This window comes from Giraffa tippelskirchi, chromosome 1 (assembly GCF_054371585.1).
Source record: "Giraffa tippelskirchi isolate mGirTip1 chromosome 1, T2T-mGirTip1v1.2.pri, whole genome shotgun sequence".
Classification (NCBI taxonomy): domain Eukaryota; kingdom Metazoa; phylum Chordata; class Mammalia; order Artiodactyla; family Giraffidae; genus Giraffa; species Giraffa tippelskirchi.
Genome location: NC_137275.1, coordinates 121,895,848 through 121,909,047, shown reverse-complemented (window position 1 = coordinate 121,909,047; position 13,200 = coordinate 121,895,848). Strand labels below are relative to the sequence as shown.

At 52.9% G+C, this 13,200-nt stretch overlaps 1 protein-coding gene across 18 annotated transcripts in view; it reads right to left on the bottom strand.

Moving 5' to 3' along the window:
• Positions 1–13,200, bottom strand: part of PALLD (palladin, cytoskeletal associated protein) — a 373,633-nt gene that overhangs the window by 240,212 nt on the left and 120,221 nt on the right. For 3 of the 18 annotated variants that reach the window (XM_081494745.1, XM_081494734.1, XM_081494755.1), the window contains exon 1: positions 8,605–8,793. The exons of 12 other annotated variants lie outside the window; for them this stretch is intronic. The gene's annotated coding sequence lies outside the window, so the exon portion shown is untranslated. Of the gene's footprint in view, positions 1–8,604; positions 8,795–13,200 lie in introns of those variants that run through there. 3 more of the 18 variants (XM_081494890.1, XM_081494843.1, XM_081494798.1) reach the window with 3 other exon arrangements.

Here is a 13,200-nt window from a genome sequence, read left to right as displayed (position 1 = left end):
ACGGAGCTCCACCAAGGTCCAAACATCCCTCTCCCTGCGGCCCAAACACCAAGCTGTCTCCTTACAAGCTCTCACCTCTGCTCACAAGAAGGTGACGTACACACTTGCCAATCACTCAGGACCTTCTATTTGGAAATTTCCCTCCTGGGGGTCACACGACAGCCAGGACCAATTGGGGGAAAACACCGTGCCTTTGCATTGTGCCCTTGACTGTGAAAGTATCTGAGTCCTTCCTGTGTCACTATCACAGTCTTCGTGTTTCATAAGAAATCTGCGAAGAGTCAGTCTCTCGTGAAGGGGGCAGCGAGTGGAACATGTACCCCCTCCCCCCAGCCTGGGAGGCCATGGGTCCATGGAAACTGTCAGCCACTCTGTGAGTCTGCTTTGATCCCAGAAACCTTTTCCTTCAGGGCTGTTCTTCCTCCTTGATTAAGCACGCATGAAAGGATCTAGGGAGGAACCCCACAGATTGGGGAACCCCAAGACTCCAATGACTTCCAGGTGGCAGGAACAGGGCAGTGAGCAGTCTCCAAAGGCCCAGACATGGGGAAATGGACCCCTGTGCAACCACTCAGATGGATGTCTGATGTCTGATCAGGGAAGGGTCGTCAGACACATGTCGTGGAAAGGAGTCAGTGCTGTGCCCACTGAGCTGTGGGCCCCTGGCGGATGCTGACTACACTGTTCCCGGGTCACCTGCTAGCCCACTGGACTCACCAGGCTTTCAAAGAACAAGAGGCATGAACTTTCTGAGTGGCAGGACCCCAGGAGGTTTTTTTTGAGGGAGCTGGCTGGATTTTCTCTCAGAGAGGTCACTAAGTGATGTCCAGCTTGGGTGCACAGGGCCGGAGGGGTCCCCAAAGGAACCGGCTGGACCGGCTGGGGGGAGAGTCATCACAGAACCCTCCTGACTCAGATGCAGGCCCATAATGTGGCTGCGCCTGGAAGGGCTCCGGGAGACAGGCTCTCTGATCGGAAGCCACAGAGATGGACAGAATCTGGGGTCATGGCTCCCCAGGAGCTGAGCGGGGCGCTGAGGCAGGGTCCTTGAGGCAGGAGTTCAGTGAGGAAAGTGCAGGGCCTGAATGCAGGATGAGCCAGGGCTGGATGGCCAGTCTGCGAGCCACCACCGGGTCCCGGGGGTAGGGCGTCCATGGCTGGCTTCTGTGTGCCAGCTTTGTCACAGGGAACAGGCAGGTCAGAAACTAAGATCCCGCAAGCTGGGAGGCACGGCCAAAAAAGTCTAGAAAGGAGAGTTTAAGGGACAGTTTCTTCTGAGGAGATAACACCTCAGGAGCGCTTGGGAAATACAGATTCCAAAGCTCCCCTTGAGCTTCAGGAATCAACATCATTTGGAGTCACAGCCCGGGAATCTGCATTTGTGCCAAGCAACACCCCTCCCGCCATGTCCCAACCATGGGGTTTTTAGGAACTCTAAAGCTTTAAACCCACCGAAGCATGTTCAAGCACAAGGAGTTTAAAGGCAGGAAACTTGCTCGAGTTACAAGCGTGGCTGTGAGACCCTGGCAATCGCTGGACATCATGAGTCTCGGCTCTTCATCTGTCAAGGGGGGACAATGCACTTCTTCACAGGACAGTGCTTGAGCGGATGGAGAGCAAAGTGCAATCTGTCAGTGTGAAGGTTTGCGATTATCGTGTTTCTGAGCCCAAGTGAAATCTCGCAGGCTTCCAGCCCTGTAGCTGAGACAGCTCTGGGTTTCGGTCACTATCTCTGAACTGATGTCCCGAAGGGGGACGATCCTTGGCCGTGGGTCTCCTGGAAGGCCCTCCAAAGGGCTCTCATTTCAGCCAGCACTCTCCATTCTGACTGGTGGTCGGTTTGAAGGCCCTGTGCCATTGGATGGACCCATGCTTTTCAAATCCTGGAGTCATGAGGGAGAAGGGCTTTGAGGGGCAGTAGTCTCAGGGGTCAGCTCCCACAGGGGTGAATCCCAGGGACATCTGATGTGCTAAGCTCCTTGGGACAGCAGCTGGGGTTAAGCGCTAAGAAGTGGAAGAGCAGGATCAGAGGCCCAGGGCAGCTGATGAATGGGAAACGTGGTCAGGAGCAAAGGAAGGAGCAGCTCCACAGGGAGGCTCCAGACGACCACTGGAGGAGATGATTGTCATCACATACAGGCCGAGCCATGTCCTGCAAGCGAGGAGAACAGGCTCCTGACGACAGGGTGAGGCCTGGCTGCCACTCACAGCCCGAGGGAGTCGGCCACACACTCCCAAGGGGGAAGGCAGTGTCAGGCTGGGGTCACCTTCACACCCTGTGCAATGCCTCTCACCGCTAGAGAGGCCTGGAGCGCTGGACGCAGTTCGACAGACAGAAAGAAAGACAACGGAACTGCTGGCGAGCAGAACTCTGAGAAAAAGCAAAGCGATCCGGTGTCACTTAACCCAGAGGAGGAGCCAAGGTGAGATGCAGAATCCAGAGTAACCGTGGCTCTTCATGCCCCAAGGAGGAGGCCAGTTCAGCGGGACCATATATGTTAAGGAAAAGAAAACAGGGTTTGTGACAAGCATCCCAAGTGTGGTCAGGCTTGCAGGGCAAAGGAAAGACCCCTTTCCCAACAGCGGCCCAAGGTTCAGCCCAACCTGGGCAGGCAGAGATGATGAAACATCAACTCAAACCACAGTGAAAACTGGAATGAACATGGTGCCAAGTGGCTTCAGAATCAGCCCCAGCCTAGAGCCGGGCTTGGGGACAAGCAGTTAACCTCTCTGGGCCCCCGTTTCCGCATCTGTAAAGTAAGGTCATGGTCCAGACGGCCTCCTAGGTCCTCCCTCCTCAGCCTGAAAAGTCATCTTCTGTGGGCCCAGGGGGAACAGGGCGTCTGTGTTTAATAACATGTTAAAAGTTTTCCTTCCAAGGAAGCAAAAACAGGACACATGTAGTGGGGGTGGGGGCCTGATCTGGGCTTGGAGACCAGCTGCACAGTCCTGCAGGGGGTCCTCTGGTTCTGGGAGGGGAGGAGGGGAGAGGAGACCCAAGTGGAAGGGAGCATGGGGAAGCCAAGGAGCCAGCTCGGACTCGGAGGGTAGAGGAGGCTGCGGTCGGGCAGCAGTGGAGAGGAGGACCCTGTGCAGCTGACAGGCCACTCCTGGAACATGAGGGTGGGGCTGTGCCCGGCAGGGAGGCCCTGGGTCTCCGCACGGGACTGGGTAGGCTGCCTTAGTTTCCGTTTTCCCTCTGCTGTTTATTAGCCCGTGATCTTGGGCAAAATGCTTATCCTCATTAGAACATCATTTCCACGTAATAAAATGGGGGTAACAAATACACTTCATGGTATTTTCATGAGGATTAAACATGACTATGTGCCTGACATGTAGCAAGGACGGAAAAACTACCATCATTGTGAGGTGGGCCTGTGAATGGAATTAAGGCAGAGAAAAAAGAAACCTCCATGACTCACAGCTCAAAGACAAGACCTGAAGGCGGGCTGCTTCCGCAGACGAGGATGGTTCTCCATGCTCCTCCCGCGGATCCCAGGAGCACCGAACTTCCTGGGCGGGGGTGTTATTACTTCCCCACTTCGGGGCGGAGATGCTGAGGAGCAGGGCAGCTGAGCCTCAAGGCGCTCAGTTGTAACTGAGCTGCTGAGATGCGGCCATGGCTCAGGCTCCTGGCTCCAAAGTCACTCCTGTTCTCCCAACATCTGTCCCCGGGAGAGAAACCAGGAGAAAGGGGGAGGTGGACACATCTTCTACAGTGACAGCCTAGTCAGCTGAGTAATTTGGGAACAGGAGACCGAATTGGTTGTTTCTCCAATGACCCTGACCCTTGGAAGCCCGCCAGAACCCACCTGGCACCGGGAAGGCGGACGGGCTGGGGCTCCTCCGAGCGGGCCCCAGCAGGCACTGTCGCAGGGACAAGCCTGTCCTCCCAGCCCCACGCAGAGGGCGGGCGCGAGCGGCCACCTCTCACACTCACAGATGAAGAGGACGCCTGCGCTGTCTCTGAGCAGACTCCCGGGGCCCGAGCCACGGTCACGGCGCTCCCCAGCCCCGAGGGAACTGGAGGGCTTTTCCTGAGCCACTCTGTTCTTTCTGCCTCTTGGCACAACGACCCCTGCTGAGCTGTCCCCACCGGACGCCCCCCAAGCCCCGAGCCTGTGCAGGACTCTCCGCTCCTACTCCACCTCCTCCCCCGGGACGGGGCTCTCCTGTCTGCCGAGGCCGGACACACCACCCTGGGCGTCGACGCTGGGCCCTTGTCCCTTATCTCCCTTCTCCCTCCAGGACGCGCTCACACTCTCTGACCCTGGGATTGTTAAAAAAAATAATAATAAAGCGAGGTGGGGGGATATTTTCTTTTCAAAATAGTTTAGATAAGAGTCCTGCTGGAAGCAAGCAATATGACTAAATGACTTCTTAGAGTCCCTTCCAGCCAGTGATTCACCAGACCTAGAATTTAAGCTGGAATGGACTGTTATATTCTAGGCCAAATGTCTCATTTTTGCAAATAAAGAGAGTGCAGTCCATGGAGGCTGAGAGTCGTGGGGTCCACTTGCTGCCGTGGAAAGAGAACAAGGTTTGAAGCTAGACGCTCTGTGTCTGATCAGACTGGACCGGCCGCACGCTGCGAGCCCCAGAATGAGGAAAATGAAACGACGCTCTGCTCTTCCCGCCTCTGCGCCTCATCCTGGCAGTCAGACGACAGCACATCCATCAAGGACACGAGGTGATGTCCTGAACTGCTTGATCAACGTGAAGTGGTTTGCTCAAGGTGGCCCTGGGCTGAACGCTGTCATTTCATTCTTGTCACACACTGCTGCCTTCTTAACGTTTCGCCGGTGCTCTGGTTGTTTTTTCCTCATAAACCACACTAATTTGATCTCCACAAGCGTTCCTTTAAGCCCCTCAGTACACAGACTCAAACAGACCAACCTGGAGGAAGCACAGCCTTCCACGGCCTCGGGGTCATGGCCCTCTGACCTAGACCCAGAGCTGCCCAGGGCCGGGGCGCGCTTTCCCCAGAGCCCCTCCCGCCGCTGCGCGGCCCAGGCTGGGTGCTGGGAGCAATGCTTGGTGGTCTGTAGAGGACTGTTAGGCCACAGCCTGTACCCTGAACACTGGAAGAGGTCGCGGGTGAGTCACCAAGCTAAGTAACAGATACTGGCTCCCCCAAGCTCACACTGGACAGAGAGCTGGGAACTAGCTCAGCCACAAGAGCTGGCTCACTTGCCAGTTTGTGGTCGGGCACAGAGGAGAGGCAGGAGACGGCAGCCGGGCCCCAGGGATGACGCATGGACCTCAGACGGCTCTAGGCGCCCATCCCACCGCTGCTGGAGCCTGGTAGGGCGTCCATGCCCCTCTGTTGATCACGAGGTGAAGAGCCCTCGGCAGGTGGGCTGGCACCAGCTCCGCACCCTACCCAGGGAACGTGCATCCTGCCACTGCTTCTGCCCAGCCAGGGGGTCCACAGAGGCTGCCTAGACCTGCCCCTTTCCTCACTGACAGCCCCCACACTTGACATGGGGTGCCTCCCTCCTCATCAGAGAGAGCCAAGCCTCTTCTCTGACAACGGTCTCCAGCTTGTGAAGAGCCCAGCAGAGAAACCCTATGTCCCCTGTTTTCTGAAGCATGAAAACTGTGTCACGTTTGAGGAATAATGCTGAGGTCAGGCCTACAGGAAATAGTATAGCTCTTCTGCTCTAAGTAATAAAAGAGCAAAAAATGGGGAAAATATCGTGAGCCAACTCAGCCAACAACTTCCACGTTGAAAAAAAAAATTAAAAGTCCAAGCTGGAGCCATGTGGATACATTTTCTTTACCCTCACTTCACGCACCCATAACCTTCCTTTTAAATCATCTCCAAGCAGCCCCAAGTCACACCAGCCGCAAATCATGAGGTGGCTTTGGTCTTGCGGCAGTGGAATGTTCTGCAGTGGACAGGCTGCTTCCTGGGCACCGGGGGGGGGGAGCCCCCAAACCCGCGAGGCTGAGAGCACGCATGACATCAGAGCTCAACCATCCAGGAAGGGGCTGCGCGGGCCGCAAACCACAGCGGGCAGATAAAGCAGGGAACAGCCTTGCTTAGGAAAACATTCGCGAATACCACAGGCAGCTGGCAGAGGCAAGTTTAATTACATTCACAGAAAGCCACTGTTTCCTCCACCCCACGGCCCTGGCGCTGACCAGCGAGTGGGGAGTGCCCGGCGGCCCAGCCGGCATGGAGGGCCAGAGGAGCCGAACGGATCACCACTTCTCCCCATCTGTGCTCTGTGTCACGCCTTTATTGGCCCCAGCTGTGGAGCCGCTCAATAGTCTCTGGAAGAGTTTTCAAGCGAACCAGACCTCAGGAGTAACCTATCCTTCAATTTATAGCTGGAGATCAAGGGCAGCCCAAGGTGTGAGACATCCATTATTCAATTCATGATTAATTGACAAGGCACCAAGCTCATCCTGGGCATAAACGAAGCCACAGCGACTGCCATCTGCCATCACATCAGGGGACCCAGGGCTGTATTCTGCAAGCACCACTGGAGCTTTCGCTTGTTTATTTATTTATTGTTTTTAAAGGAAGCATTCAAAGAGTTAACTATATAGTGTTTGGAGGGCTGGTAAATGTATTGGATGTGCCTCTGGGCACCTCAGAGGAACAACGTTCAACAGGTATTTGTAAAGCATGATTAAAGCTCAAGGGGAAAAAAATGGTCCAAATAAAAACGCTATCTTAAAGAGTATTTAAGCGGCTTCTTACAGTAACTGCTAAAGTGGGAGTCTCAGGAGAGACTGCAGAATCTTTTAGAGACAAGAAGGATATGCCTGAAAAGTTCCGTTGGCTTTTCTAATTTTAGCCCCAGAGAGCATGGCTGCTGCTAATTCCAGTCTGTGATTTCATTTAAATGAAGGAAGATTATCAATAGCAAGAAGGGAAAACAGGCCCAGTGAAACCACACTACAAACACATAAGCAACAAATGAAAACACTGCTGATCAAAGCAGGCCTCATTCTTAAAGGAACAGTGAAAAATTGCATTGCTGTTAGTGGCACTAATGTCCAGTAGCTAGTCTTTTCAGAAACATGCTCTTTTAGAGCCTGGTACTGCATTGGCAGTAATCTTCACCAGACACCCAAAGATAACTGTCCACTGCAGGAGGAGGTGAGGGGAGGGCCTTAGTGCGCGTTCATAATATCTTCATGGAACCTCTAAAACAATGGCCGGAGAAAAATGCAAGGCTCTAGAGTGGATGAAAATAACCTGTTTGCCTTTGTTAGAAGCCAGGACCTGCCTTTAGAAATTGCTGGGTCATGAGATTTCTTGCAGGTTTACTGGGAGCAGAAACAAACAAGCACCCACTGAGCTCCACCTGGAAGAGTGAGAAGGGCCATAAAAGTCTTTTCATCAGGTGGAAAGAGACTCAGGGTAACCTACCAGCATGTTTCACAACATTCCAGCACCCTGACACCTCTCTCCTTCACCAGAAGGCAGAACAGAAGGCTCCAGCCTTTCCCCAGGCAGTCCTCCCCACCCCCGCCCATCACTGTCACCATGGCCACCCTCGACCATCCACAGACCACCCGCCTGTCAGAAGGGCAGTGACTTCAACATCCCTGTGAGCCCAGGTGTCAGGGTCTCCACGCTCACGGCACAGGAAGTTTGGGGGAAATTTCTCCCTACAAGTCATGCTGGCTACCTCTGGATTAGCTACTTTCAAGAACTCACCAACACCGAGTACTTATAAAACAGTGACAGCAAAGCTTTCCATAAAACCATCAGGTTTTAGCTAGTCTTTCTAGGGTAGGCGAGTCATCAGGAATACATTCTTCCCATTGTGCTCGGCCTGCCACTTGATGCCTGAGAGCACAGCCAACTGAACCCTAACCAAGGCGCGGACCCCATCCCAGGGCCTTCCAGGGGAACAGGAGGACTCCACCAGACAAAGGGATGCAACCAGGTGACACCCAAGAAAACAAGCAGGCAAACAATCTGGAGGCAACTTAAGAGCGTCCAGTGAGAGAGCTCCCGGATTCCTCTTGGAGAGAGGCATCCCGAACCCTCGGGCAAACCGTTTCCAGCTGAAGTTCATTCAGCCGGGGATCCGCAGCCAGGCTGTCAGGGACCGCTCTCCTGGGAGAGTTTCCGTCTCCTTGGACCAGCGATGGAGAGACTGCAGGGGCATCCGGCTACACCAAACCGGTGCAAGCCGCTCCAGGAGCACAAACGCTTGAAGGAGCTTTTGTCAAAGTGTCATTTTTTTTTTTTAACGTCTCCGTTTTTTATTTTTTATTTTTTCACATTTTTAGGTTTCTTTTTATTTTTCTTGGATGCAGTTGCTTAAGCAATAGCACAAGTATCAAACAGATAGTCCATGAATGGTTAGCATGTTACAAAGTGTCACTTTTTAAAGGAAAAGGGCGGGGGTGGGGAACCTCAGCCTCTAGCCTCTCTCCCCTCCCCCACCGCTGCTCTAACCTCGGAGAAGTCTAGCGCGCAGGACCCCCTCCCCGACCCCAGAGCCGACGGAGGAGGAAGGACAGGCGGGAGCACTCGCTGACCCGGCCCCGCCGACCTGCCGGAAGTCGGCCGGGACTCCGCGCGCACCCCGCCCCGGCCCCGCATGACCCGCGCCCCGCGCCGCCTGCACTAACCGGCCTCGCTGCAGACACCTCCTGCCCCGAAACAGCTCGTCTCGGGCCTCAGGACTCAGTCCTGCTCGGCTCGCAGCGCCGGCCTCTGAATTCTGTCTCGTTGGCGGAGCGCCGGGCACGGAGAGCGCGCAACCGGAGGCCAGGAGCCTGCGCGAGGGCGGTGGGAAGACTTCTCAGTTTAGTCGGCCTGCGGCGGAGGGAGCCTGAGCGTCCGGTCCGGGTTGGGGAGCGGAGGGGTGTGTCCTCGGGCGGCTGGGGAGGGGGAGGGGTGTGTCTTGGGGGCTGGGGAGGGTGTACCCTGGGGCTGGGGAGGGGTGTGTCCTGGGACTGGGGAGAGGGGAGGGGGTGTGTCCCGGGTTTGCAGCGGAGGGGGAGGAGGTGTGTCACTGGGGGTGCTGGGAAGGGGGGGTGTGTGCTTGTGGGGGGGGTGTTTCTGGGAGGAGGAGGGCTGTGCCTGGGTCTGGTGGGGGGAAGGAGGTGTGTCCTGGGAGATGCTGAGGAAGGGAGGGGGATGTGTCTGGGAGTTGGAGAGGGTGCCTTCCAAGGAGGGGTGTCCCAGGGTGCACAGACGTGACCTGTCAGAAATAACGCGAGGCGAGCGTGGGGGGGTGGGGTGGTGGGGAGTGGGGGCTGGGGAAACTGGGAGGATGGCAGGCGAACCTCAGGGGCTCTGAGTCCTCTGCACACCTGGCGAGGCCTGCTCCTCCACCAGGGTAGCGATCAGCCCGCAGCAGGTAATAAGCAAGCTCCACCGGGGTTTCAGAAGCATTTGCCACAGACCTCTGTTCCTTTAGTCAAGGTAAGTGTCTCTCAGGACACCTTGAGGGGCGGTGAACCTAGGTAGTAACTAGTAGTGAATCTGTATCATTTATGGAAGAACTCACCTTTTGCCTGAGCTTCCTTCTAGACCCTTCTATGCCCAGTACCCTGGGTTACACTCTCCATCTGCATTGTTCTTGTGAATTAAACTCCTCTCATGTTGCCTTGCTACAAAGCTATAAATTAATTACTACATCACCCCGCAACCCCTAGGAAGAAGAATGCCAAGAATAAATCCGGGCTTTGTTCTTTTTCATGTTCAACAAGTCTGTCATTAATCAAGCCTTTCCACCTCATCCAGGGAACAGACCCAAGACAGCCAGACAAGTGTATGTCCGGTGATCCTATGTCTTTCCCTGCAGTCTTACACCATAGTGACTCAGCTCCCACACAGATGGCCTGCTGGGGAGACAATAGTACAGACAGGACCAACTGTTTCTTAAAGACCTAAGACTCACCAACTCTAGCCCGCTGGCAGACACAGCCTCATTTTTAAACATTTGCAAAAATTGTCTCCTGTCTTGCAGTCACAGAACTGCTTGTGATTGGTCAGTCTGAGAGAAAGCCAGGGCTGTCTTTGGAAATTTAAGGAAGAAACTCATAAGACCCAGGAAGCTATTAATTTTAATGTATCGTATAACATGTCAAAGTCATGACAGACTTGAAGTCAATTAGAAACCATGTCAGAAAGTGTGTTCCAGAAATAGAATCATCTTGAAAGTTCTAACACAGAGATCATGCAAAAAACATTTTCTGAAATGAAAGTAAAATGTTGAGAGTCTAGTGCCTTTTTATTATACTAAGGAAGTGGTGGTCATGAAACAGCACACTTTCCCCCCCTTATTAAATGCCCCCCTTTCTTTAGGAATCAATCTAAGGTTAATAGAAGTGAAGATTCTTTTCAGATATGAAGCATCTGGCAGGTTCGTCCCTTTTTGTGTGTGACGAGGTCCTGTTCTGTTTTCTCTACACTTGCTTCTCCAGTCTCTGAATGACCCAGGGAAAGACTTGTGTCCTTCACTTGCATCAAGTGAAGCTGTGGCCTTGCTGGGGAAGGGGGGCTCTCTCTAGTAGACATGCCAGGTCCTAACCACTGTTCGCATCCCCAGGAAGGGCTGTTAGGACGATCTGTCCTCTGTGCATTAAGAGGAACACTTCACTGATTACGTTGCCCTGGCAAACAGGAGGACCAGCTGGGGACGAGATCAGTGTGTGGTCACCAAGACCACAGGGACCCTCGCAGCCACTCTGCTGACACTGTGCACAGTTCAGGAGCCTGAGATGCAGAGAGACTGCCACCATGTAGAACTCTCTCAGTTGAAGATGACAGCCCTCTGGGGGTCCTGCGTTCAACTGTGGGTGAAGTGGAGGGTCCACACCAGGAAGCCCCTTGAGAGTGTGGCTCTAGCTGCAAAGGGCCCTGGTGCCTCCGCCATCCTTTGATATGTCCAGAGGAGCCATCATAGTGCTAAACCGTCTGTAGAGCTTCTTGGGTCAGGAGAGGAACAAGGGAGCAGGGAGTGTTCTAGAGTGTGGTCTGCAGCGGACCTGTCTCCAGGATGGGTGGGGAGCTTGCTGAAAATGTAAATTCCTTAGGCCCTACTCAGAGCAGCTGAATCACAGGATCATCCTGCCTGGGGATTCTGATGTCAGTCTTTGTGTGTGTGTGTGTGTGCACACATAATTGAATATTTTGAATAAGAAATATTCGTGTAATTTAAATAAAGGTCCAGACATCACAGTCTTCCTACTCTGGGCCCTTCTTTCCAGTCCACACCCCTCCCTGGAGGTAACCACTGATACTCATTTTTTTCCTGTAGACTTCCAAGTTTCATTATGCATATACCTGCAAGTATAAATTCCTAACCTTTTTTCTTTATTTCTTAAAAATATTACATGCAGAGCAATTACTGTCTTTTAACTTGCTCTTTCACTTAATATGCTTTTGGATCTTTTCTATATCACATGCTCAATCAATCATTCACTTGGAAATGTACATTTATTAGGCACCTACTACATGCCACACCAAAGAACTGATGCTTTCAAATTGTGGTGCTAGAGAAGACTCTTGAGAGTCCCTTGGACAGCAAGGAGATCAAACCAGTCAACCCTAAAGGAAATAAAACCTGAATATTCATTGGAAGGACTGTTGCTAAAGGTCCAATACTTTGGCCACCTGATGCAAACAGCTGACTTATTTGAAAAGACCCTGAGGCTGGGAAAGATTGAGGGAAGGAGGAGAAGTGGTCATCAGAGGATGAGATGGTTGTATAGCATCATTGAATCAATGGACATGGGTTTGAGCAAGCTCCAGGAGATAGTGAAGGACAGGGAAGCATGGTATGCTGCAGTCCATGGGGTCACAAAGAGTCAGACACGACTTAGTGACTAAACAACAACTACATGCCAATTGAGGCTTCCCTGGTACCTCAGCTGGTGAAGAATCCACCTGCAATGCAGGATACCTGGGTTTGATGCCTGGGTTGGGAAGATCCCGTGGAGAAAGGAAAATCTACCCATTCCAGTGTTCTGGCCTGGAGAATTCCATAGACTATATAGTCCATGGGGTTGCAAAGCATCAGACATGACTGAGTGACTTTCACTTTCACTTTTCACATGCCAAATAGGGCTTTCCAGTTAGCTCAGTGGTAAAGAATTTGCCTGGCAATGCAGGAGACTCAGGTTTGACCCCTGGGTCAGGAAGATCCTCTGGAGAATGAAGTGGCTACCCACTCCAGTATTCTTGCCTGAAGAATTATATGGACAGAGGAGCCTGGCGGTCTGTAGTCAATAGGATCACAAAGAGTTGGACATAACTAAGTGACTAAACAACAATAAATAGGCCCAAGTACTGGTGTATACCATAGGGTTATGGAAGTCAACAAAACTGATGACAATTTCTGCCCCATGGCATCGATATCTTGGGGGAGGCACATAAAGCAGACAATAAACATATAAGTTATATGTTGTGTTAGAATATAATAAAAGTAATTGAAAACATAGAGCAAGATAATGGAGATTGGAAATGTCAGGTGGGGACTTAGATTTTAGATGGAGTGGTCAGAGGTGGCCTTGTGGAGAAAGTGACACTTAAGCAGAGTTAACGGTGGTGAGGGGGTGAGCTCTGGGATTCTCTGGGGAGGCTGAGGGAATGGCTTGTACAAAGGCCTTGAGGTGGGAGGCTGACCCGCATGATTGAGGTACAGGGAAAAGGCCATGCAACTGGAGAAAAGCAAGGTGGACTGTCAAAGGAGGGGAGGGAAATCAGGGGGCCACAGTCAGCCATCAGAGGGTCTCAGGCAGAGGAGAGGTGCGATACGGATCGCTCTCATGTGTCACATCTCATGGCATTGTCCTGGACAGATGCCACACAATTGAAGCAGGACCTGAACGATAGACACCGAGTTGCTTCCAGTATTTGGCTATTAAACAATGTTGCAAGCTTCCACATGTGACATTTTAACCTCTCCAGCATGTGTCTAAGGTATTCATCACGGCATTCCTAATTCTGGTGGACACAGCCCTATTGCCCCTCAAAGGGCTTCGCCAGCCCACCGCCCATCAGCAATGCTGACCACTGCCTGTTCACCACGGCCTTGCCTGCAGAGCACTTCGGCAAACGTCAGAGTGTCCGCTAGTCAGATGGGTGAAGAGTGACGTCTCAAGCAGATTCACAGGGACTTCCCTGGGCATCCAGTGGCTAGGACTCTGTGCTCCCAATGCAGGGGGCCCAGGTTCAATCCCTGATCAGGGGACCAGATCACACAGGCCGCAACT